General features: G+C 43.3%; 15 non-coding genes and 3 pseudogenes across 15 annotated transcripts; 3 read left to right on the plus strand and 15 right to left on the minus strand.

The window, feature by feature from the left end:
- The first annotated feature begins 337 nt into the window (after positions 1 to 337).
- On the plus strand, positions 338 to 419 carry trnas-aga (transfer RNA serine (anticodon AGA)). The gene has a single exon. It is a non-coding gene; the product is annotated as a tRNA-Ser (tRNA).
- A 2733-nt stretch (positions 420 to 3152) lies between these two features.
- Positions 3153 to 3225, plus strand: trnak-uuu (transfer RNA lysine (anticodon UUU)). The gene has a single exon. It is a non-coding gene; the product is annotated as a tRNA-Lys (tRNA).
- Positions 3226 to 14081: 10856 nt separating this feature from the next.
- trnaf-gaa (transfer RNA phenylalanine (anticodon GAA)) lies at positions 14082 to 14154 on the plus strand. The gene has a single exon. It is a non-coding gene; the product is annotated as a tRNA-Phe (tRNA).
- Positions 14155 to 15429: 1275 nt separating this feature from the next.
- On the minus strand, positions 15430 to 15548 carry LOC147266022 (5S ribosomal RNA). The gene has a single exon (XR_015114841.1). It is a non-coding gene; the product is annotated as a 5S ribosomal RNA (ribosomal RNA).
- A 309-nt stretch (positions 15549 to 15857) lies between these two features.
- LOC147266023 (5S ribosomal RNA) lies at positions 15858 to 15976 on the minus strand. The gene has a single exon (XR_015114598.1). It is a non-coding gene; the product is annotated as a 5S ribosomal RNA (ribosomal RNA).
- Positions 15977 to 16285: 309 nt separating this feature from the next.
- Positions 16286 to 16404, minus strand: LOC147266024 (5S ribosomal RNA). Its single transcript, XR_015113997.1, has one exon. It is a non-coding gene; the product is annotated as a 5S ribosomal RNA (ribosomal RNA).
- Positions 16405 to 16714: 310 nt separating this feature from the next.
- On the minus strand, positions 16715 to 16833 carry LOC147266025 (5S ribosomal RNA). Its single transcript, XR_015112995.1, has one exon. It is a non-coding gene; the product is annotated as a 5S ribosomal RNA (ribosomal RNA).
- A 309-nt stretch (positions 16834 to 17142) lies between these two features.
- Positions 17143 to 17261, minus strand: LOC147266026 (5S ribosomal RNA). The gene has a single exon (XR_015115249.1). It is a non-coding gene; the product is annotated as a 5S ribosomal RNA (ribosomal RNA).
- A 310-nt stretch (positions 17262 to 17571) lies between these two features.
- LOC147266027 (5S ribosomal RNA) lies at positions 17572 to 17690 on the minus strand. The gene has a single exon (XR_015113221.1). It is a non-coding gene; the product is annotated as a 5S ribosomal RNA (ribosomal RNA).
- Positions 17691 to 17999: 309 nt separating this feature from the next.
- LOC147266028 (5S ribosomal RNA) lies at positions 18000 to 18118 on the minus strand. Its single transcript, XR_015115563.1, has one exon. It is a non-coding gene; the product is annotated as a 5S ribosomal RNA (ribosomal RNA).
- Positions 18119 to 18427: 309 nt separating this feature from the next.
- LOC147266029 (5S ribosomal RNA) lies at positions 18428 to 18546 on the minus strand. Its single transcript, XR_015114393.1, has one exon. It is a non-coding gene; the product is annotated as a 5S ribosomal RNA (ribosomal RNA).
- A 310-nt stretch (positions 18547 to 18856) lies between these two features.
- Positions 18857 to 18975, minus strand: LOC147266030 (5S ribosomal RNA). Its single transcript, XR_015113353.1, has one exon. It is a non-coding gene; the product is annotated as a 5S ribosomal RNA (ribosomal RNA).
- Positions 18976 to 19285: 310 nt separating this feature from the next.
- On the minus strand, positions 19286 to 19404 carry LOC147266031 (5S ribosomal RNA; annotated as a pseudogene).
- Positions 19405 to 19713: 309 nt separating this feature from the next.
- Positions 19714 to 19832, minus strand: LOC147266032 (5S ribosomal RNA). The gene has a single exon (XR_015112695.1). It is a non-coding gene; the product is annotated as a 5S ribosomal RNA (ribosomal RNA).
- Positions 19833 to 20141: 309 nt separating this feature from the next.
- On the minus strand, positions 20142 to 20260 carry LOC147266033 (5S ribosomal RNA; annotated as a pseudogene).
- Positions 20261 to 20570: 310 nt separating this feature from the next.
- LOC147266034 (5S ribosomal RNA) lies at positions 20571 to 20690 on the minus strand. The gene has a single exon (XR_015115345.1). It is a non-coding gene; the product is annotated as a 5S ribosomal RNA (ribosomal RNA).
- A 309-nt stretch (positions 20691 to 20999) lies between these two features.
- Positions 21000 to 21118, minus strand: LOC147266035 (5S ribosomal RNA). Its single transcript, XR_015115185.1, has one exon. It is a non-coding gene; the product is annotated as a 5S ribosomal RNA (ribosomal RNA).
- Positions 21119 to 21428: 310 nt separating this feature from the next.
- On the minus strand, positions 21429 to 21547 carry LOC147266036 (5S ribosomal RNA; annotated as a pseudogene).
- Between the last annotated feature and the right edge of the window lie 284 nt (positions 21548 to 21831).

The following is a 21831-nucleotide window of genomic DNA, read 5'->3' on the forward strand; positions in this document are numbered from 1 at the left end:
AGACCTCTCAACACTTGCAGCATTTTTTTCAGCTCCACCAAACCCAACATTCACTGCCTCCTCATCATCTGGGCATCAAAAGCAGCTCAGACCTGCTGCAGCTCAGCAGACCTCAGCCATTTTTAGGATGTCTCAATGATTCTCCTTCACATGATTTTCATTCAGAAACAATAGAATTGTCAAATACCACAACAGTTTTCATCTTGCTGGTAAACAACACACACACACACACACACACAAATAGTTTGTGTTTGTGAGAAGATTAAAAAAATCGACTGTGCTTCGATGAAGATAAATTGTTGAATATCAATCCTCTACTCATGCTCATGGGAGTGTAGTTGTTGTGGCCGAGTGGTTAAGGCGATGGACTAGAAATCCATTGGGGTCTCCCCGCGCAGGTTCGAGTCCTGCCAACAACGTTAAACTGCTGTTCCAGAGGAGACAACATCTGCTCCTACTGTAGGTCCATGTGTCAAAGGTTTTCTTTCAAGGGCTGTAGCAGCTGATGATGAGGGAGAGAGAGAGGATTGGTAGCATGTTGTCTTGTCTCAACCATTCTGGTGTTGACCAAAATCTTTGTTGATACTCCAGTGGTGGTGAAGGTGATGGAAATGTTCCAAGTGGGACGGTTCCATGTTCAACCAGTTTCATCTGGAACTGAGGTGGAGCTTAGGGTTAAGTAGGAATTGGTTTGGTTTAGTCCCTTGGTTTGGAATCCATCTTAGTCAGGACATTTTGAGAAAATTATATCATGTCGTTGTAGTTATTTTGATTTACAACACTGGAAAAAAAAATCACCTCCCTTCCAAAAACCCTCCTCTTCAACTTTGTACCCAAGTTGTCTCCTCATCAGGCACCACAGGATCCAGTAGGTTCAGTTAAAACAAGTCATTAGAGATTTAAAAAATGTCCATCAAACACAAAATAAGGCTTCAAATAGGTTTTCAATTTTATTTCATGTTGACACATTTTGTCCATTTAACATCAGGACTGCTCCTGGATCGTCTCCATGACCTCATCCCAGCACCAGAGTACCGCCCAAGTTCATCAAGGACAGTAAACATGAGCAGGTCTAGGTTCACCTCCATCTTTGGAGGTTGTTGAATTTCCTCTTGAGGACCGTCAGGCTGTTTCCTTACTTTGCTGTGACACAACAGCAGACAGCAACAAGGACTGCTGCAGTGCACTTGGTAATTGGATGCACTGAAGTCATCCATTCATGTCAGTGATGTCACTTGGCAGGACTGTCATTGCCGTCACATTCTAGAAAAGAATCCAGACTCCACACGTGGCTCCCATGATAACTGATGGACCTCTGGTTGGAGGCTGGACGATGATGTTTGGTCTGGGGGGGTTAAGATGGTGGGGGCTGTTTCAGTTCTAGTGCTGAAGGCTTTCACCATGACAGTCAGACTCTCATCTGTCCTTCATGTTCCCTCAAATGTGCAGTGTGGACCTCACACACTGAAATTTAGCCTGAAAACTCTTCATGAAAAGCAGGAGACTCAGAGTCTCTGTGGCTCAATCGGTCAGCGCGCTCGGCTGTTAACAGAGAGGCTGGTGGTTCGAGCCCACCCAGGGACGATGAACAGGCTCTACTGGTGCTTAGGACTCTGTTGATCAGCTGCTGAGTTGCTACTTGATGTCAACATTGGTCTGTTTCATCCTGAGTAGTTTGATCATAGCAGAGATGTTGTATCATTGATCTGAATGTGGACAGATTGACCCTCCCCAGCAGATGCATGTGACAGATCTCTTGATGAGACACTTTGTGGTAAAGCCAGATTCTGCCAGTCCCACTGACATATTTCAGTCACACATGTTCAGAGATGATTTTTTTTCCTGAATACATTTATTATTTTCTGATCACCTTGTGGATTTTTCATCATTCTCTTCATTACCATACTTTAGGTTGCAGTATGTACACCTTAGTTAGTCTTGGGTTTCAGAAATCACACAGCATACAAATAATAGCAGGTTGAAACATATTTATTTAAAAGAATTTAACATGGTTACACACACACACACACACACACACACACAGCCTGTCTTTGGTATAAAATGGTCTGTCACATTCTCTCACATTGCACAACAACAAAACAAACAAAGACGGCCATGTCCAGTGTGGTCCTGGATATGACGACTGGACTGCAGGGTCCCAGTATCACTGTGACAATTCTTTTACCAGCTATGAACTTGGACAAGAACTTCTCAGGAGGAAACTTATCATGGTGGCACAGTGAAGAAAACTGGACCTGAGCTGCCTGCTGAAATCTTGCAGGTGAAGGACAGAGCTCCACCTCTTTGACAGACACCACCACTGTTGGCTCATGTTGTCAGTTTTTGACACACACGCATCTAAACACACACACATACACATGCATGTTCTTGCACACAAAGACTTTTCCTCTGTTTTTGTTTTTTCTGGTTTTGGAACCAGTAGTTGGTTTCTGTTGGTTTGATTTGCTTGACTGGTTGTTGTTTGTTTGACCTTGCAAATCCATATTTTGGGTTCTGGCTTGTTCTGCTTTTCATTTTGTGTTTCTTTCATGTGAAAGTGGCATAATTAAGACAAAAGACACTGTTAGAACAGAAAGATCCAGAAAACCCACCAACAAGAGGTGTGTCTGGTACAGATGTGGAATTATTGGCTAACACAATGTTGAGGCAACTGGGAAGAAGACAAACAAAAGAGGCTTGTGTGATTCAGACATTCATCAAAAATGGTCCTGTAGAACTGTTCAATGTGTCATGACTTCAGAAGCTCAAATCCTCTCTAAGTTCTAGTGAGAGTGGAAGAGATTATAAAATGAGAGAGGCAGGGCCCTCACTCAGAGCTGAAACAGCTCAGTTAGGAGAGCGTTAGACTGAAGATCTAAAGGTCCCTGGTCCGATCCCAGGTTTCAGCAGAGGAACAGCATTGACTTTACTTTCCAGTGGAGGAACTGCAGACATGAAGGAAACGAACATCTTGTCCTGTGCATTCTTATGACATTCAAGACATTTTTGGAGCCTCTTGTTGGATTTTGCCACAGAGAATCAGAGCCAATCAAAAGCATGGTGGACTTGAACATGGAGGATTGAACAAGTCAAGAAAGCATCAGTTTGACCTTCACAGGTGTTTCTTTTCCTGTCTAAATGCTGTAGGAAGAGCCTGAGTAGCTCAGACGGTAGAGCATCAGACTTTTAATCTGAGGGTCCAGGGTTCAAGTCCCTGTTCAGGTGCTGTGGATGTTCCAGTGTTTGACAACATGGTACTGGATGAAGTTCAGTGTTGAACAAACTGTCATCATTAAAAGTAGAAGTGTTCTTGTCTTGCCACTGTGAGACTGTCACTAGAAAACTGACCAATAATAATTTCATGTGGCATGCAATTAACAAAAGACCACAAATAACACTGGTCAAGTTAATTTTATTTATTTTGCACCAAATCACAACAAAAGTTATCTCATGACACTTTACAGGTAGAGCAGGTCCAGTACCAAACTCCTTCAGTGAATCTACACCCAACAATTCTCCATCAGCAAGCACATCCTGCAACAGTGGTGACAAAACCTTTAAACAGGCAGGAACATCAAGCATCAAGGTGATACCTTCCAGGGTACCGATCTCATGAGATAAACTTGTAAAGTGTCATGAGATAACTTCTGTTGTGATTTGGCACTTTATAAATAAAATTGACTTGACTTGACTTGGAAGTTAGAATTAAATTTAAAGTAGAAAAATCTTCCCTCTTCAATCCTGTCACTCAGTGTTGTAAACTGTTTCAAACAAATTCTACTGTTCAACAGTTCAAGTGTTTCTAATGAAGCTGAATGTGCTCTGTTCTACTTTCCTCAATTGTGTTTCTTTCATGTCTTGAGATCAAAGACAGAATTCTAGTTACTGTCAAAGCCCTGATGACATCATCAGGAATTCTCACTTTGATCTGGAGAATCTTGCTTTAATCTGAATTTGATCTGACGAATGTCTCAGTTTAGTCTCAGTTTGATCTGATCCACATTCTAATTTTTCCTTTCCCTCTTTAGGAGTCAATGAGAATAGTAGTGTATATAATAATGTATATACAACCTTGTAGTATCTTTCCAAAGCTTTTAGTATTTCATCTTGTTTCTACTTGTAGTTTTAGTGTCTGGATCTTTTCTTTTTATATCCTGCTGTCTGCTCTTTGCTTTTGGAGCTTCCTTCAACAACTACCAAGCCTCCTGGGTACTGTAGGAAACATGGTCAAGTTCTTCTTACTTTTGCAGTCAAGTCCTGCTCACATTGGTCTGTCTTCATTTTGACTCCTCCCACTGCCACAATGACCAGCCTTTATACACTTGGTGACTGGGGTCCTGGTTGCTGCAGGCCTCAACACCAGCCTGTGGTTGTGAGCAGGGCAGAACAGAACTGACAGTATCTCACATGCAGGACCTGGGTCAGCGCCTGGTGCCAGCTGGGGCACCGCTTTAACCTGGACCCCCTGGAAGATCTTCTCCAGGAAGTCGCCTTTTTCAGTCGAAACAGCATGAAACGTCAAGTAAAGAATTAAAATTATTTAATTAACAATGAGGTCTCTGTAATAAAACAAAAGGAACAACTGACTACATCACCATTTCTACCTCTTTTTAACAGACTCACATTTCAAAACAATCAGGTTTATTTTGCTCCTTTCTTTCAGCAGAGAATGGTTTTGTTCCATCAACCTCTGGGTTCTGGGCCCAGCACGCTTCCTCTGCTCCACTCTGCTCTACCATTTATTGAACAGGCCTTGATTGAGGAGAGCAGGATTGTGACAAGAACAGGAATGTGAGTGTTGAAGGTTTCACAATTTGCTCTGAAGCAGGCCTCAGCAGGTAAAGATTCATCTCTGATTTCAGAGGAGGATTTGAAGAATTCATTGTTGCTGAACTGTTTATGCTTCAATTTCTGGACGTTCACTGGTGGAATGTTTGTGGGTCAGAGGTGAAAAGAGTACAAGTGCACCTGTTGTGTGTGATGGGGCACCAACATGCAAGAAGTTGTGTCTCCTCAGAGACTGGAGTCTTCATCCAGCACCTTAAACCGCTTGGCCACACCACCTCACTGTGCTATTCAGGGAGTTGGTCTGTTGAAGGCATCTTGAAGAGGCAGTAACATAATGATATAAAACTTATTCTGAAGGGGGACCCCTTTCCCTCCCACTGTCACAGGAAGTGACGACAGCGCCGCCAGAAGCAGCCAGGAAAGAAATGGTAAAAGGACTCAATTTGTACAGCTCCTTTCTACCTCAGCAGGCCACGCTGGCAAACCCCCTTTTGTTTGGTTTGGTTGTTGTTTAGTGACTGTGGATGAACACACAGGAGAAGTTGTGCATGAATTTGTGTTCCCTGTTCACTTGAATATATGCAGGAGTATGAGGTGGAAATAATACTGTTTATTTTTGTTCTTATTTCAGAACTGTTGACACAACGGTGTCAGATTAAAGCACTTCACCTTCCAGATGCTGGTCTCCTTCTGGTGTCCTGACTGACACCCATCTTGTGTTCTGGATCCACCTGAACGAAGCAGCTCCAGATCCCTGAACTCCCTCACAGGGATAGAAAATGGATGGCTGGATGGAAGTCCCCCAACTGTGGCTGTTCTGAAACTCTTCTCCTCAATCACTCCTGAGTTGACACTCTGAGATGGGAAACTCTGAGTATCTGGTTCCAGAACAGCTGATCTGAGTTGCTTCCATCAACTGTGAGTACGTTTACCTTGAGTTGCACACGTGCACAACCACGACAAAATGCCAACATCAGTGGAGCCCCGACACCACGAGTCACCATGACAACCACAAACAAAATAACAAGTTATCTCACACCAATTCATTGAAACAAGACCTTCCTATATTTATGGATCCATCACAAATATGAGCCTTCCCAGTCTGTCAGGTGGTAGAATTCAGTCAGCACCAATAACAGGAGAGTCAGAGTTTAGAAACCAAAGACAGACATTAAAGTCTCTCTGATAAAACAAAAATATAGTGAAGTATACTGGAAAAGAATATTGCAATATATTAAATATGATATTTCCATGGAGGGGCAGTTTTACATTTTTATTCTTGGATGCATTATATTTTAGAATCAGAAAGGCAGTTACAATGACATCATCAAGACAAAACCTGGTGCTGACAAAGGTGAGGAGAACAATTTTCACAATCAATCCCAAATTTAGGCCTGAAGTTAGAAAATAATATTAGCTAGCTAGCAACGTTAGCTAGTTAATGTTAGCAAGCTGTCAATATTTAGCACCATCAAATAGTTCAAACAAGGTCAACAGCTGTTATAATGATGGTCACATGATTTCACCTTCCTCCTGTGTGACCTGTTTGGAGGTTTTAAATGCATCAAAGAAGCACATCAATTTGTTTATTGCATCAAGGCTTTCTGACTTTGGCAGGAACCTCTAGTTCAACAAAATAAAACAAACAAATGTTTTTCACTGAATGATAAAATAGTGAGGGTCTGTCTGGACCCAGTGATCAAAATAAGATGATAAAGCAACAATTAGAGCCAAACCTGAAGTCAGAAGTGCACTGTCAGCAACCCACTGACAGCAGCTCCTCTCCCAGTCATGGGAGCTTCAGGGGATTCTCATTTGGCCTCGTTTTCCCATCGACCTGCACAACAACAAAACAAACAAAGACGGCCATGTCCAGTGTGGTCCTGGATATGACGACTGGACTGCAGGGTCCCAGTATCACTGTGACAATTCTTTTACCAGCTATGACCTTGGACAAGAACTTCTCAGGAGGAAACTTATCATGGTGGCACAGTGAAGAAAACTAGACCTGAGCTGCCTGCTGAAATCTTGCAGGTGAAGGACAGAGCTCCACCTCTTTGACAGACACCACCACTGTTGGCTCATGTTGTCAAAAAAATAAAGTGTGTCAGTTTTTGACACACACACATCTAAACACACACACACATACACATGCATGTTCTTACACACAGAGACTTTTCCTCTATTTTTGTTTTTTACTGGTTTTGAACCAGTAGTTGGTTTCTGTTGGTTTGGTTTGCTTGACTGGTTGTTGTTTGTTTGACCTTGCAAATCCATATTTTGGGTTCTGGCTTGTTCTGCTTTTCATTTTGTGTTTGTATTAAAGTTCTGTTGCTGAAAAAGAGACTTTTTTCCTTTTTCTTGAAGTAAATATATGAGGGTCGAAACTGACCCATAACACCATGGATGTTACAATAGTTAATAATATTAAAATGAATAATAAATAAAACCAATCCATGTCAGAGATGTGTTCTAACACCCCTCAGTAATGGTCAGGAAACACAACAACCTTTTGTTTATTTCTATGATTTTCTTGAGGTTCATTTGATCATTTTTTAACTGAAATCGAGGGTTTACTGACTAAAAAAAGGTCCAGAGGCCCACAACAAAATATTCAAATCAATATTTCCATGGATAAGGAAGCCTAACAAGGAAACCAAGAGATGGGAAACAACTTGGATGATAGAAAATTGTTTTTAGTTCATTTGACAGCTGATTGAAGACGTGGGTCAAAACTGACCTGTTAACATCAGAGATGGGAACAGAAAGCTAACACAAGAGGAAGGTTGAAGCTATGAAAAAGGAGTTTGATAAAAATCTTGAACTGACAGTAGAAATATCCTTTTGTATGTTTACCTTTGTTGACAGAAGTCACTTTAGCTTGGCAGCAGTGTTAATTTTGAAAGGAAAATTTTTCATTGACTACACTTTATTTAACTTAAATACTATACTATACTAATAAGTACTGACAACGAAAATTAAAACAAAATCGCTGTTCACTATAAGCTGACGAGTAAAAACGTGATGAAAAGGATGACGGCGGCCGGTCGGACTCTCAGGGTTACAACCATCCTTAATGCCTTGATTTCTTTTCTTTTTAACCAATTAATCATCTCAAAACTAATTTGACCTCTCAGTCCGACTTTTTGATTGGCAGCCCCGACCCCACACCCGCCCCGCCCTCCGTGGTGTGTCAGTGCACGTTGCAGAGACGCTGTGTAGACGAGCAGCAGACCTTCACCTGTGGCGGCAGCGTGGAAAGTTGGAAGAAAAAGACGAGCGGATTTATGGACGCATTTCTGTTATCATCCTGCTGAACAGAAGACGGAGTGTGTTGTTCCTGACAAGGATGGGGAGCGTTGTGGATCTTAGATTAGTGGAAAAAACACGACCAGTTTGAAAAGACACCTGAAGGCCCGCCATCCCGCAGCTGGAGCTTTACTCTTGTGGCTTGTCAGTCAAATACAGAAAATAAACAAGAACTTGCACTTTTTCTAACAGGCTTCTGACGTTTCATTATTATGATCATGATCCTTATTGACAAGAGCAATGTGCTTCAATCTCAGTTTAAATGACAGTTTCATGTTTGCTTTGTATGGAGTTTTATAGAACATCACATATCCCTTTGCAACATCTCAGGAAAATAAAACATTGCTTCAGACTAAAATGACACTAAAACTGAAGACAAAAGACTAAATTTTAACTAAAACTGTTCTAAACTAAAAGGCTAAGATGGGAATTTAACTGAATCCAGTCTTCGATGACTGACGATAACTAAAACGAAAGGAAAAATTCTTGTCAAAATTAACACACAGTGAAAAGAATCTCTGCTAGCTTGAAAAATAAGTGCACAAACTGGGTTCAAGCTGGACTTTGGACACTGGTATCTGCAACAACTCCCATCAACTCCTAATCTAGCATCTCTGCTGTGCTCAAACTATTTTACAGAACATTTGACAGACCTGTGGAGCAGTGAGGACAGACATGAGTTGATCCACATGATCCACTGAAGCACCATTTTACCCTGCCACTGAGGTCACCAACATGAGCTGGAGTTGGGACTCTTGAACTGAACCTGGTATCACAGCGACACCTACTGCTGCTAAATGGAACAGCAACATTGAACCCAAGTACAGGATTGGAGGGAGACTGATGGTCGCTGTTTGGGTTTTTGAAGAACAAGGAGGGTGTTGGTTCAAGCTGGATTCTCAGAGACTATTTCCCCAACCTCTACATTGGCATCTACACTGTCATCCAGTCATGTGACTGAAGTCATCCAGTCATGTGACTGAAGTCATCCATTCATGTCAGTGATGTCACTTGGCAGGACTGTCATTGCCGTCACATTCTAGAAAAGAACCCAGACTCCACATGTGGCTCCCATGATAACTGATGGACCTCTGGTTGGAGGCTGGACGATGATGTTTGGACTTGAAGGAAAACTCCTTGACCAAATTCCATTGTGTTCAAATTTCAAGTCCCACAATAAGAAGTAGCTGAATCTGACAGGTGAAGGTTTGGAACTACAAGATGGTTGATGTTTTCTTGACTTGATGCTCTGACTGTCAGGGTAGATGACAGCTTCTTTCTGCTGCTGCATCTGAGTGGCTATGATTGGAGGTTTTACCTCCCAAGGTTGTCTGGTTCCAGGGGAAATTTGAAAATTCCAGTCCCCAACCTTGGCTGTTCTGAAACTCTTCTCCTGAATCACTCCTGAGCTGCAGAAAGAAAAAATACCAGTGCCCAACCAGATCAACTTAATGGCTGCTGACAGCCTCAGACACTTGATTTCCATCAATCTGGAGCCAAGAAGGCCCTCACCTGTGGTTCTCCTCCAGGAGGGTCCAGGTTCTGCCATTGTGGCTCCTTGTGCCACTGCCAGAGAGTCTCAGCTGCACACTGCAACATTTCAACAGGAGATTTACATTCCTTCAAATGTCCTGACATCTTATTCCATTGGTTCTGTTCCATATTTATATTTTAAAATCAATCACACAATGAAAGCTGCCACAGCTGGTTTAAGAGAGAGAACACACTAAGAGATTTGAAACCAGTAAATATGCTTTTCTGTGTGCAAACTAGTGAGGGGCATGGAAGGATATTTTACCACCAATACAGAACCCAAACTTTAGTCATGTGATGAGATGGCGACTGTGAAGAGTGATTATGAAGTTAATGGACAAAATGTGAATTGAAAGTAAATACATTAAAAAATACTAAAACAAATAAATAAAAGAAGGAGCACAAATGACATTTTTCTGCACAAATTTAGTGGTATTAGACTGCATTTTTGGTTCATGAGTAGATGAAAGAGTATCACATATATATTATATACATGTGATACATGCACGTGGCTTTGGACGAAAGCTTAAAGAAATTGTAGAATTATTTAAATGTACCAAGTGGACTGTTTCAGGTTTCTTGAAGATGCTTCAGCTCTCATCCAAGAGGCGTCTTCAGTTTTCTTCACTGATGGGAGGATTTATAGCTCTGTGGGGGCGGGACCTTCTACAGAGGTGATTGACACATGTGAGCTCTGGGTGTCAGAGTTGTTTTGGTCAGGTTGTGAAAGGGAAGTTGACTCAACTGGTATCTGTGTCAGTTAAAAGCCTCACAGTAATTCCATAATGTTGGAGTAGAAACCAGAGTCACTCACAACGAGGATGGGATTCAAACCCACACGTGCAGAGCACAATGGATTAGCAGTCCATCGCCTTAACCACTCGGCCACCTCGTCTGCTGACAGCAACCCTGAGCTTTTAAACACCTGAACTCTTTGGAGCCTATTTGTCAGAAATGGACCCAGCAGGAGCCACTGAACACAACTCTGACATAATCAGGCTTCTTCCCAGCAGCATCGTGCTACAGAAGGCAGAATACAGACCATCGATACATCATCAGAGTGAACACCAGCTGATGTTTACAAGTTTAATTCACCTTTTACTACAAAATGACATCCAAGCTCAGATTCTCTTGTCCTGATTGAACAAGTAAATGTTTAAGAAGATGAGAGTACCAGACTTTTTCATCCAAGGAAACAAGCATCCTATCACTGTCCTATGCAGAGTTTCTTTAAAAAAAAAAAGTGAGACAACCTCAAGATTTTCTGTTTCCTCTTGTTGGATTTTGCCACAGAGAATCAGAGACAATCAAAAGCTTGTTGGACTTTAACGTTGGAGGACTGAACAAGTCATGACATCATCAGTTTTACCTTCACAGGTGCTTCATTTACTTTACTTTCAATTTTACAGAGGTAGAACCTGAAATCAAAGCTGTCCATCAAAAGAAGTGAAAGCTTCCCAGGCTGTGATGTTCTTGTCTACAAACTGTCTTGTATGGAGCTTCAATCTTTAATAAAAAGAATAAAAAGAAGATAACACTTGTTGTGATTTGGCGCTTTAAAAATAAAACTTACGACTTACATGGAAACTGTCTGGGGGGGGTGGAGCCTCCATCAGGTATGTGTTTGATGTCTGAATTCTTTCTCTGATGTCTGAATTCTGTCTTTGATCTCTGGGTTCTGAGCATTGATCTCCTGCTTCAGTCTTTGATCTCTGACTGATCCTAAACTAATCAAAGGATCACATCAGCATATTGGTCCAGTCTACAGATGGTGATTTTACCTATTTGAAGCCTTATTTTGTGTTTGATGGACATTTTTAAAATCATTAATGACTTTTTGACTGAACATCCTGGACACTATGGTGCCTGATGAGGAGACAACTTGGGTACAAAGTTGAAGAGGAGGGTTTTTGGAGAGGGGATATTTTTGCAGTGTTCCAAGTCAATAATAACTGTGGCAAATGTCATCATTTTTCAAAATGTCCTCACGAAGATGGTTTGAAATTCTGTCTCTCCCTCATCCTCAGCTGCTGCAGCACTTTAAAGAAAACCTTTGACTTGTGGATCTAAAAAGATCAGATGTTGTCTCCTCCAGAACATCAACACTTTAACGTTGTTGGCAGGACTCCAACCTGAGCAGGGAGACCCCAATGGATTTCTAGTCCATCGCCTTCACCACTCGGCCACAACAACCACATTCACACACACATTTGTAAAAGATTCACATTGACACAACTCTTTAAAATTGTGTCACAAGCCCATTTGTGTGAGGTCCTATTTTCTCTTTTTCCGCATTCCTTTGTTTCCAGGTCTCTAATAAGTGCAGAATTACAAAGACAAGCAAGCTGGATCCATCCTGGGCAGGTGATAGGAGCCATTGACCACTGGCCAGAGACCCTGGCACAGACTTTGGGGGGTGGTGAGAGAGAGCATTTCTACAATTATATTATACATTTATAGAATTCTACAATCCTACAATTTCATTGAGCAGACGCTTTTGTCCAGAGCCACTTGCATATTTTTTCGGTGAGTTTGGCTCCTGAGCTTGAGACAGTTGTGACTCATAAAGGACAGCTTCAAATGCAGCTGTGAAGCCTCATTGTCAGCTGGGAGGAACGACAGGTGTCTCCCTCTAGTGGCTCCTCACAGCAACACGAGCCTCATTTCATTCACATGCATCCACCACCTCACTACCAAAGGCCAGTTGGGCCTCGACAGACAGGTGAGTTTCAAGTGTTGGACAAAGGTCTTTAAGATGTTCTTATTAATTCTATAACATCTGAGATTAAAATCTATGGAATTACAACCAACAAGCAGTCAAACACCTGATCAGATGCTCCTTCATGAGGCTGAGAAGAATCAATCTAAACTGGGATGAAGAAAATTAATTGAGAAGAGAAACCTACTGATTGGATGACATGGACCCACCTGATCCATGTCAGCCTTGTTGGAGCAGAAAGAGGTGGATCAGAGGAATCAGTGGATCAAGACTCAGGTGTCAGATGAAGAATCTCTTTATTCACAATTGAGTCAGAGAAATCTTCCAACGTGAACGTGACAGACCATTTTATACCAAAGACAGGCTGTGTGTGTGTGTGTGTGTGTGTGTGTGCGTGTGTCCCTACTGACTGGAAACTGAATAATAACCAGACTTATTTTTGTTATTGACCAAGTCTGGGTGACTCACTAAATTCATAACTGAAGTGATTATTTAATTAATAAACAAGACATTTGTCCAAAAGTCATGATCAAATTCATGTAAAATCTGAGCAACGAGGGTTTGAAAATGTTCAAATGAGCCAAAACAATGTCCTGGGATCCAACCAGGGACCTTTAGATCCACACCAATCTTCCCTGACCTCATAGAAACTGGAACATTTCAACAAATAAATTCAAATTTTACTAAGCAGCAACTCTAGAACAGTCAGAGCACTTGCTAATTCCCCTGTTAGCTCCAGATCAGACAATGCAGGCTCACCTTCACACTTGGTTGTACGACCGTCACCAGTTGAAGCTTCTCTGGTTCAACAAACTCTGGGGACTCAAGACACAAATCAGCACCGGTGCAGGTCCAGATCCAGATGTTAGCTGATGGGGACAATGGCTTAAGGGAGCTCCAGGTAGCTGGTTTGAACTGGTCCCTCATCTCTGTGAGTAGAAACCATCTGAGGTGGAGGGTGAAGATCTGCTTTGACCTCCTGATCTCCCAGTAAAGCCAGTATAGATGTTGAGCTTGGAGGAGTTGATGGCCTCCTTCATCTTCTTGTTGGAGATGTTTGCTAAACTCAGCACCACCACAGATCAGAGGAAAGTCCACTTGTCAGCTGGACACTGGAGTTTCTAGTGACCTGCAGGATCTTAGTTGTGGTGGCAGCAGGCCTGTTCTAAGAGCTTTGCTCACATTCATGATCAGGCTTCATAATGGTTCTGGACCACTGTGTGATAGGAGCTGATCCTGGAGCAGCAGAAGACAAATATAGAGAAGAAAAGACAAAAGACAGAGAGAAATGAGGGAGAGAATGACAAAAAGATGGGAACAAGATGAGGGTGAAAGACAAGCAGAGAGAAAGACAGGGGGGACAGGGGGATGGAAGACAGACACACAACCAACAACAGCAACAGCAGCAATAATAGTTTTGATATTGTCCTGTTATTGATGTTTTCATGTGAAAGTGGCATATTTAAGATAAAAGACACTGTTAGAACAGAAAGATCCATAAAACCCACCAACCAGAGGTGTGTCTGGTACAGATGTGGAATTATTGGCTCACACAATGTTGAGGCAACTGGGAAGAAGACAAACAAAAGAGGCTTGTTTGATTCAGACATTCATCAAAAATGGTCCTGTCGAACTGTTCAATGTGTCATGACTTCAGAAGCTCAAATCCTCTCTAAGTTCTAGTGAGAGTGGAAGAGATTATAAAATGAGAGAAGCAGGGCCCTCCCTCAGAGCTGAAATAGCTCAGTTGGGAGAGCGTTAGACTGAAGATCTAAAGGTCCCTGGTCCGATCCCAGGTTTCAGCAGAGGAACAGCATTGACTTTACTTTCCAGTGGAGGAACTGCAGACATGAAGGAAACGAACATCTTGTCCTGTGCATTCTTATGACATTCAAGACATTTTTGGAGCCTCTTGTTGGATTTTGCCACAGAGAATCAGAACCAATCAAAAGCATGGTGGACTTGAACATGGAGGATTGAACAAGTCAAGAAAGCAGCAGTTTGACCTTCACAGGTGTTTCTTTTCCTGTCTAAATGCTGAAGGAAGAGCCTGAGTAGCTCAGACGGTAGAGCATCAGACTTTTAATCTGAGGGTCCAGGGTTAAAGTCCCTGTTCAGGTGCTATGCTGGTGTTCCAGTGTTTAACAACATGGTACTGGATGAAGTTCATTGTTGAACAAACTGTTATCATCAGAAGTAGAAGTGTTCTCGTCTTGCCACTGTGAGACTGTAGCTGCAGGTCAAATGTGAGATAAAAGTGACTAATAATAATTTCATGTGGCATGCAATTAACGAAAGACCACAAATGACACTGGTCAAGTTAATTTTATTTATATTGCACCAAATCACAACAAAACTTATCTCATGACACTTTACAGGTAGAGCAGGTCCAGTACCAAACTGCTTCAATGAATCTACACCCAACAATTCTCCATCAGCAAGCACATCCTGCAAAAGCGGCGACAAAAACCTTCCTTTTAACAGGCAGGAACATCGAGCAGATCCAGGCTCAATGGGGACGGCCTTCTGCTTTGACCGATTGGGGGGAAAGAGAACAGGAACAAAACAGATAATGGAGGAAGACGGATATGTAGAAGGAAAGAGAGGGACAGAGATAAAGAGAGAGAGAGACTGATGGAAAGACGGTGATGTGAGTAGGTGGAGCTACGGGTGGCAGCTTGAGCCTCTTCAGCTCTGCAGCCTCCTCCAGCAGCACCCAGATCTGGAATGAGAGGAGCCAAAAAGGCTCCAGAAAAGGAGACAAGTTAGTAATACCTATGAGTATAATTAATGTATGACACATATAGGAGGAGAGAGAGGAGTAGAGAGAAGCCCAGTACACTGCATCTGCCATCTTTCTACTTCAAATTAAATAGGTGTCCTGTCAATAAAAGAAAAGAAAGTTGATGTCATCGAGAGAAAAGTACTGCATCTGCCATCTGTCTACTTCAAATTAACCACTGCATGAAATTCCATTCCAAAGCTGCAGAGGGCGCTTCAAGAAAAGGTGTGTGAGGGAAGCTCGCTCATGCTGGTCCCCAAACACTCAAAGCTGCCCTTTCCTCACAATGAAACAAAAAAGCTTACAGCACCTGGTATTCCGAGGCGGTCTCCCATCCAAGTACTAACCAGGCCCAACCCTACTTAGCTTCCGAGATCAGACGAGCTCGGGCGTGTTCAGAGTGGTATGGCCGTAAGCTCTTGACTCTCACACACATGGGCTCTATATCCATTTCACAAACTTTACAACCTCAGAAAAAAAGTGATGCGCAACAGCCTCAGGGTCTTTTCACACGCCAAATCGGTGTCCTGTCAATAAAACAAAAGAATGTTGATGTCATCTAGAGAAAAGTACTGCATCTGCAATCTGTCTACTTCAAATTACACACTGCATAACATTCCATTCGAAAGCTGTGGAGGGCACTTCAAGAAAAGGTGTGTGAGGGAAGCTCGCTCATGCTGGTCCCCAAAGACTCAAAGCTGCCCTTTCCTCACAAAGAAATAAAAAAGCTTACAGCACCTGGTATTCCCAGGCGGTCTTCCATCCAAGTACTAACCAGGCCCGACCCTGCTTAGCTTCCAAGATCAGACGAGATCGGGCGTGTTCAGAGTAGTATGGCCATAAGCCTTTGACTCTGACACACATGGGCTCTATATCCATTTCACACAATTTACAACCTCAGAAAAAAAGTGATGCGCAACAGCCTCAGGGTCTTTTCACACGCCAAATCGGTGTCCTGTCAATAAAAGAAAAGAATGTTGATGTCATCTAGAGAAAAGTACTGCATCTGCCATCTGTCTACTTCAAATTAACATCTGCATGACATTCCATTCCAAAGCTGTGGAGGGCGCTTCAAGAAAAGGTGTGTGAGGGAAGCTCGCTCATGCTGGTCCCCAAACACTCAAAGCGGCCCTTTCCTCACAATGAAACAAAAAAGCTTACAGCACCTGGTATTCCCAGGCGGTCTTCCATCCAAGTACTAACCAGGCCCGACCCTGCTAAGCTTCCGAGATCAGACGAGATCGGGCGTGTTCAGAGTGGTATGGCCGTAAGCCCTTGACTCTCACACACATGGGCTCTATATCCATTTCACTCACTTTACAACCTCAAAAAAAATGTGATGTGCAACAGCCTCACGGTCTTTTTACACACCAAATAGTTGTCCTGTCAATACAACGAAAAAAATGTTGATGTCATCTAGAGAAAAGTACTGCATCTGCAATCTGTCTACTTCAAATTACACACTGCATGACATTCCATTCGAAAGCTGTGGAGGGCACTTCAAGAAAAGGTGTGTGAGGGAAGCTCGCTCATGCTGGTCCCCAAACACTCAAAGCTGCACTTTCCTCACAATGAAACAAAAAAGCTTACAGCACTTGGTATTCCCAGGCGGTCTCCCATCCAAGTACTAACCAGGCCCAACCCTGCTTAGCTTCCGAGATCAGACGAGATCGGGCGTGTTCAGAGTGGTATGGCCGTAAGCTCTTGACTCTCACACACATGGGCTCTATATCCATTTCACACACTTTACAACCTCAGAAAAAAAGTGATGCGCAACAGCCTCAGGGTCTTTTCACACGCCAAATCGGTGTCCTGTCAATAAAACAAAAGAATGTTGATGTCATTGAGAGAAAAGTACTGCATCTGCCATCTGTCTTTTTCAAATTAACCACTGCATGAAATTCCATTCCAAAGCTGCAGAGGGCCCTTCAAGAAAAGGTGTGTGAGGGAAGCTCGCTCATGCTGGTCCCCAAAGTCTCAAAGCGGCCCTTTCCTCACAATCAAACAAAAAAGCTTACAGCACCTGGTATTCCCAGGCGGTCTTCCATCCAAGTACTAACCAGGCCCGACCCTGCAAAGCTTCCGAGATCAGACGAGATCGGGCGTGTTCAGAGTGGTATGGCCGTAAGCCCTTGACTCTCACACACATGGGCTCTATATCCATTTCACTCACTTTACAACCTCAAAAAAAATGTGATGTGCAACAGCCTCACAGTCTTTTTACACACCAAATAGTTGTCCTGTCAATACAAAGAAAAGAATGTTGATGTCATCTAGAGAAAAGTACTGCATCTGCAATCTGTCTACTTCAAATTACACACTGCATGACATTCCATCCGAAAGCTGTGTAGGGCGCTTCAAGAAAAGGTGTGTGAGGGAAGCTCGCTCATGCTGGTCCCCAAACACTCAAAGCTGCCCTTTCCTCACAATGAAACAAAAATGCTTACAGCACCTGGTATTCCCAGGCGGTCTCCCATCCAAGTACTAACCAGGGCCGACCCTGCTTAGCTTCCGAGATCAGACGAGATCGGGCGTGTTCAGAGTGGTATGGCCGTAAGCCCTTGACTATTACACACATGGGCTCTATATCCATTTCAAACAATTTACAACCTCAGAAAAAAAGTGAAGCGCAACAGCCTCAGGGTCTTTTCACACGCCAAATAGGTGTCCTGTCAATAAAAGAAAAGAATGTTGATGTCATCTAGAGAAAAGTACTGCATCTGCCATCTGTCTACTTCAAATTAACCACTGCATGACATTCCATTCCAAAGCTGTGGAGGGCGCTTCAAGAAAAGGTGTGTGAGGGAAGCTCGCTCATGCTGGTCCCCAAAGACTCAAAGCTGCCCTTTCCTCACAAAGAAATAAAAAAGCTTACAGCACCTGGTATTCCCAGGTGGTCTTCCATCCAAGTACTAACCAGGCCCGACCCTGCTTAGCTTCCGAGATCAGACGAGATCGGGCGTGTTCAGAGTGGTATGGCCGTAAGCCCTTGACTCTGACACACATGGGCTCTATATCCATTTCACACAATTTACAACCTCAGAAAAAAAGTGATGCGCAACAGCCTCAGGGTCTTTTCACACGCCAAATACGTGTCCTGTCAATAAAAGAAAAGAATGTTGATGTCATCGAGAGAAAAGTACTGCATCTGCCATCTGTCTTCTTCAAATTAACCACTGCATGAAATTCCATTCCAAAGCTGCAGAGGGCCCTTCAAGAAAAGGTGTGTGAGGGAAGCTCGCTCATGCTGGTCCCCAAAGTCTCAAAGCGGCCCTTTCCTCACAATGAAACAAAAAAGCTTACAGCACCTGTTATTCCCAGGCGGTCTTCCATCCAAGTACTAACCAGGCCCGACCCTGCTAAGCTTCCGAGATCAGACGAGATCGGGTGTGTTCAGAGTGGTATGGCCGTAAGCCCTTGACTCTCACACACATGGGCTCTATAACCATTTCACTCACTTTACAACCTCAAAAAAAATGTGATGTGCAACAGCCTCACAGTCTTTTTACACACCAAATAGTTGTCCTGTCAATACAAAGAAAAGAATGTTGATGTCATCTAGAGAAAAGTACTGCATCTGCAATCTGTCTACTTCAAATTACACACTGCATGACATTCCATTCGAAAGCTGTGGAGGGCGCTTCAAGAAAAGGTGTGTGAGGGAAGCTCGCTCATGCTGGTCCCCAAACACTCAAAGCTGCCCTTTCCTCACAATGAAACAAAAAAGCTTACAGCACCTGGTACTCCCAGGCGGTCTCCCATCCAAGTACTAACCAGGACCGACCCTGCTTAGCTTCCGAGATCAGACGAGATCGGGCGTGTTCAGAGTGGTATGGCCATAAGCCCTTGACTCTCACACACATGGGCTCTATATCCATTTCACTCACTTTACAACCTCAAAAAAAATGTGATGTGCAACAGCCTCACAGTCTTTTTACACACCAAATAGTTGTCCTGTCAATACAAAGAAAAGAATGTTGATGTCATCTAGAGAAAAGTACTGCATCTGCAATCTGTCTACTTCAAATTACACACTGCATGACATTCCATCCGAAAGCTGTGTAGGGCGCTTCAACAAAAGGTGTGTGAGGGAAGCTCGCTCATGCTGGTCCCCAAACACTCAAAGCTGCCCTTTCCTCACAATGAAACAAAAACGCTTACAGCACCTGGTATTCCCAGGCTGTCTCCCATCCAAGTACTAACCAGGGCCGACCCTGCTTAGCTTCCAAGATCAGACGAGATCAGGCGTGTTCAGAGTGGTATGGCCGTAAGCCCTTGACTATTACACACATGGGCTCTATATCCATTTCACACAATTTACAACCTCAGAAAAAAAGTGAAGCGCAACAGCCTCAGGGTCTTTTCACACGCCAAATAGGTGTCCTGTCAATAAAAGAAAAGAATGTTGATGTCATCTAGAGAAAAGTACTGCATCTGCCATCTGTCTACTTCAAATTAACCACTGCATGACATTCCATTCCAAAGCTGTGGAGGGCGCTTCAAGAAAAGGTGTGTGAGGGAAGCTCGCTCATGCTGGTCCCCAAAGACTCAAAGCTGCCCTTTCCTCATAAAGAAATAAAAAAGCTTACAGCACCTGGTATTCCCAGGCGGTCTTCCATCCAAGTACTAACCAGGCCCGACCCTGCTTAGCTTCCGAGATCAGACGAGATCGGGCGTGTTCAGAGTGGTATGGCCGTAAGCCCTTGACTCTGACACACATGGGCTCTATATCCATTTCACACAATTTACAACCTCAGAAAAAAAGTGATGCGCAACAGCCTCAGGGTCTTTTCACACGCCAAATACGTGTCCTGTCAATAAAAGAAAAGAATGTTGATGTCATCGAGAGAAAAGTACTGCATCTGCCATCTGTCTTCTTCAAATTAACCACTGCATGAAATTCCATTCCAAAGCTGCAGAGGGCGCTTCAAGAAAAGGTGTGTGAGGGAAGCTCGCTCATGCTGGTCCCCAAAGACTCAAAGCGGCCCTTTCCTCACAATGAAACAAAAAAGCTTACAGCACCTGGTATTCCCAGGCGATCTTCCATCCAAGTACTAACCAGGCCCGACCCTTCTAAGCTTCCGAGATCAGACGAGATCGGGCGTGTTCAGAGTGGTATGGCCGTAAGCCCTTGACTCTCACACACATGGGCTCTATATCCATTTCACTCACTTTACAACCTCAAAAAAAATGTGATGTGCAACAGCCTCACGGTCTTTTTACACACCAAATAGTTGTCCTGTCAATACAAAGAAAAAAATGTTGATGTCATCTAGAGAAAAGTACTGCATCTGCAATCTGTCTACGTCAAATTACACACTGCATGACATTCCATTCGAAAGCTGTGGAGGGCGCTTTAAGAAAATGTGTGTGAGGGAAGCTCGCTCATGCTGGTCCCCAAACACTCAAAGCTGCCCTTTCCTCACAATGAAACAAAAAAGCTTACAGCACCTGGTATTCCCAGGCGGTCTCCCATCCAAGTACTAACCAGGCCCAACCCTGCTTACCTTTCGAGATCAGACGAGATCGGGCGTGTTCAGAGTGGTTATGGCCGTAAGCTATTGACTCTCACACACATGGGCTCTATATCCATTTCACACACTTTACAACCTCAGAAAAAAAGTGATGCGCAACAGCCTCAGGGTCTTTTCACACGCCAAATCGGTGTCCTGTCAATAAAACAAAAGAATGTTGATGTCATCGAGAGAAAAGTACTGCATCTGCCATCTGTCTTCTTCAAATTAACCACTGCATGAAATTCCATTCCAAAGCTGCAGAGGGCCCTTCAAGAAAAGGTGTGTGAGGGAAGCTCGCTCATGCTGGTCCCCAAAGTCTCAAAGCGGCCCTTTCCTCACAATGAAACAAAAAAGTTTACAGCACCTGTTATTCCCAGGCGGTCTTCCATCCAAGTACTAACCAGGCCCGACCCTGCTAAGCTTCCGAGATCAGACGAGATCGGGTGTGTTCAGAGTGGTATGGCCGTAAGCCCTTGACTCTCACACACATGGGCTCTATATCCATTTCACTCACTTTACAACCTCAAAAAAAATGTGATGTGCAACAGCCTCACAGTCTTTTTACACACCAAATAGTTGTCCTGTCAATACAAAGAAAAGAATGTTGATGTCATCTAGAGAAAAGTACTGCATCTGCAATCTGTCTACTTCAAATTACACACTGCATGACATTCCATCCGAAAGCTGTGTAGGGCGCTTCAAGAAAAGGTGTGTGAGGGAAGCTCGCTCATGCTGGTCCCCAAACACTCAAAGCTGCCCTTTCCTCACAATGAAACAAAAACGCTTACAGCACCTGGTATTCCCAGGCTGTCTCCCATCCAAGTACTAACCAGGGCCGACCCTGCTTAGCTTCCAAGATCAGACGAGATCGGGCGTGTTCAGAGTGGTATGGCCGTAAGCCCTTGACTATTACACACATGGGCTCTATATCCATTTCACACAATTTACAACCTCAGAAAAAAAGTGAAGCGCAACAGCCTCAGGGTCTTTTCACACGCCAAATAGGTGTCCTGTCAATAAAAGAAAAGAATGTTGATGTCATCTAGAGAAAAGTACTGCATCTGCCATCTGTCTACTTCAAATTAACCACTGCATGACATTCCATTCCAAAGCTGTGGAGGGCGCTTCAAGAAAAGGTGTGTGAGGGAAGCTCGCTCATGCTGGTCCCCAAAGACTCAAAGCTG

Source organism: Aulostomus chinensis, chromosome 4, assembly GCF_037954235.1.
Source record: "Aulostomus chinensis isolate RoL2024-O1b breed Wild chromosome 4, RoL_Achi_v1.0, whole genome shotgun sequence".
Taxonomy (NCBI): domain Eukaryota; kingdom Metazoa; phylum Chordata; class Actinopteri; order Syngnathiformes; family Aulostomidae; genus Aulostomus; species Aulostomus chinensis.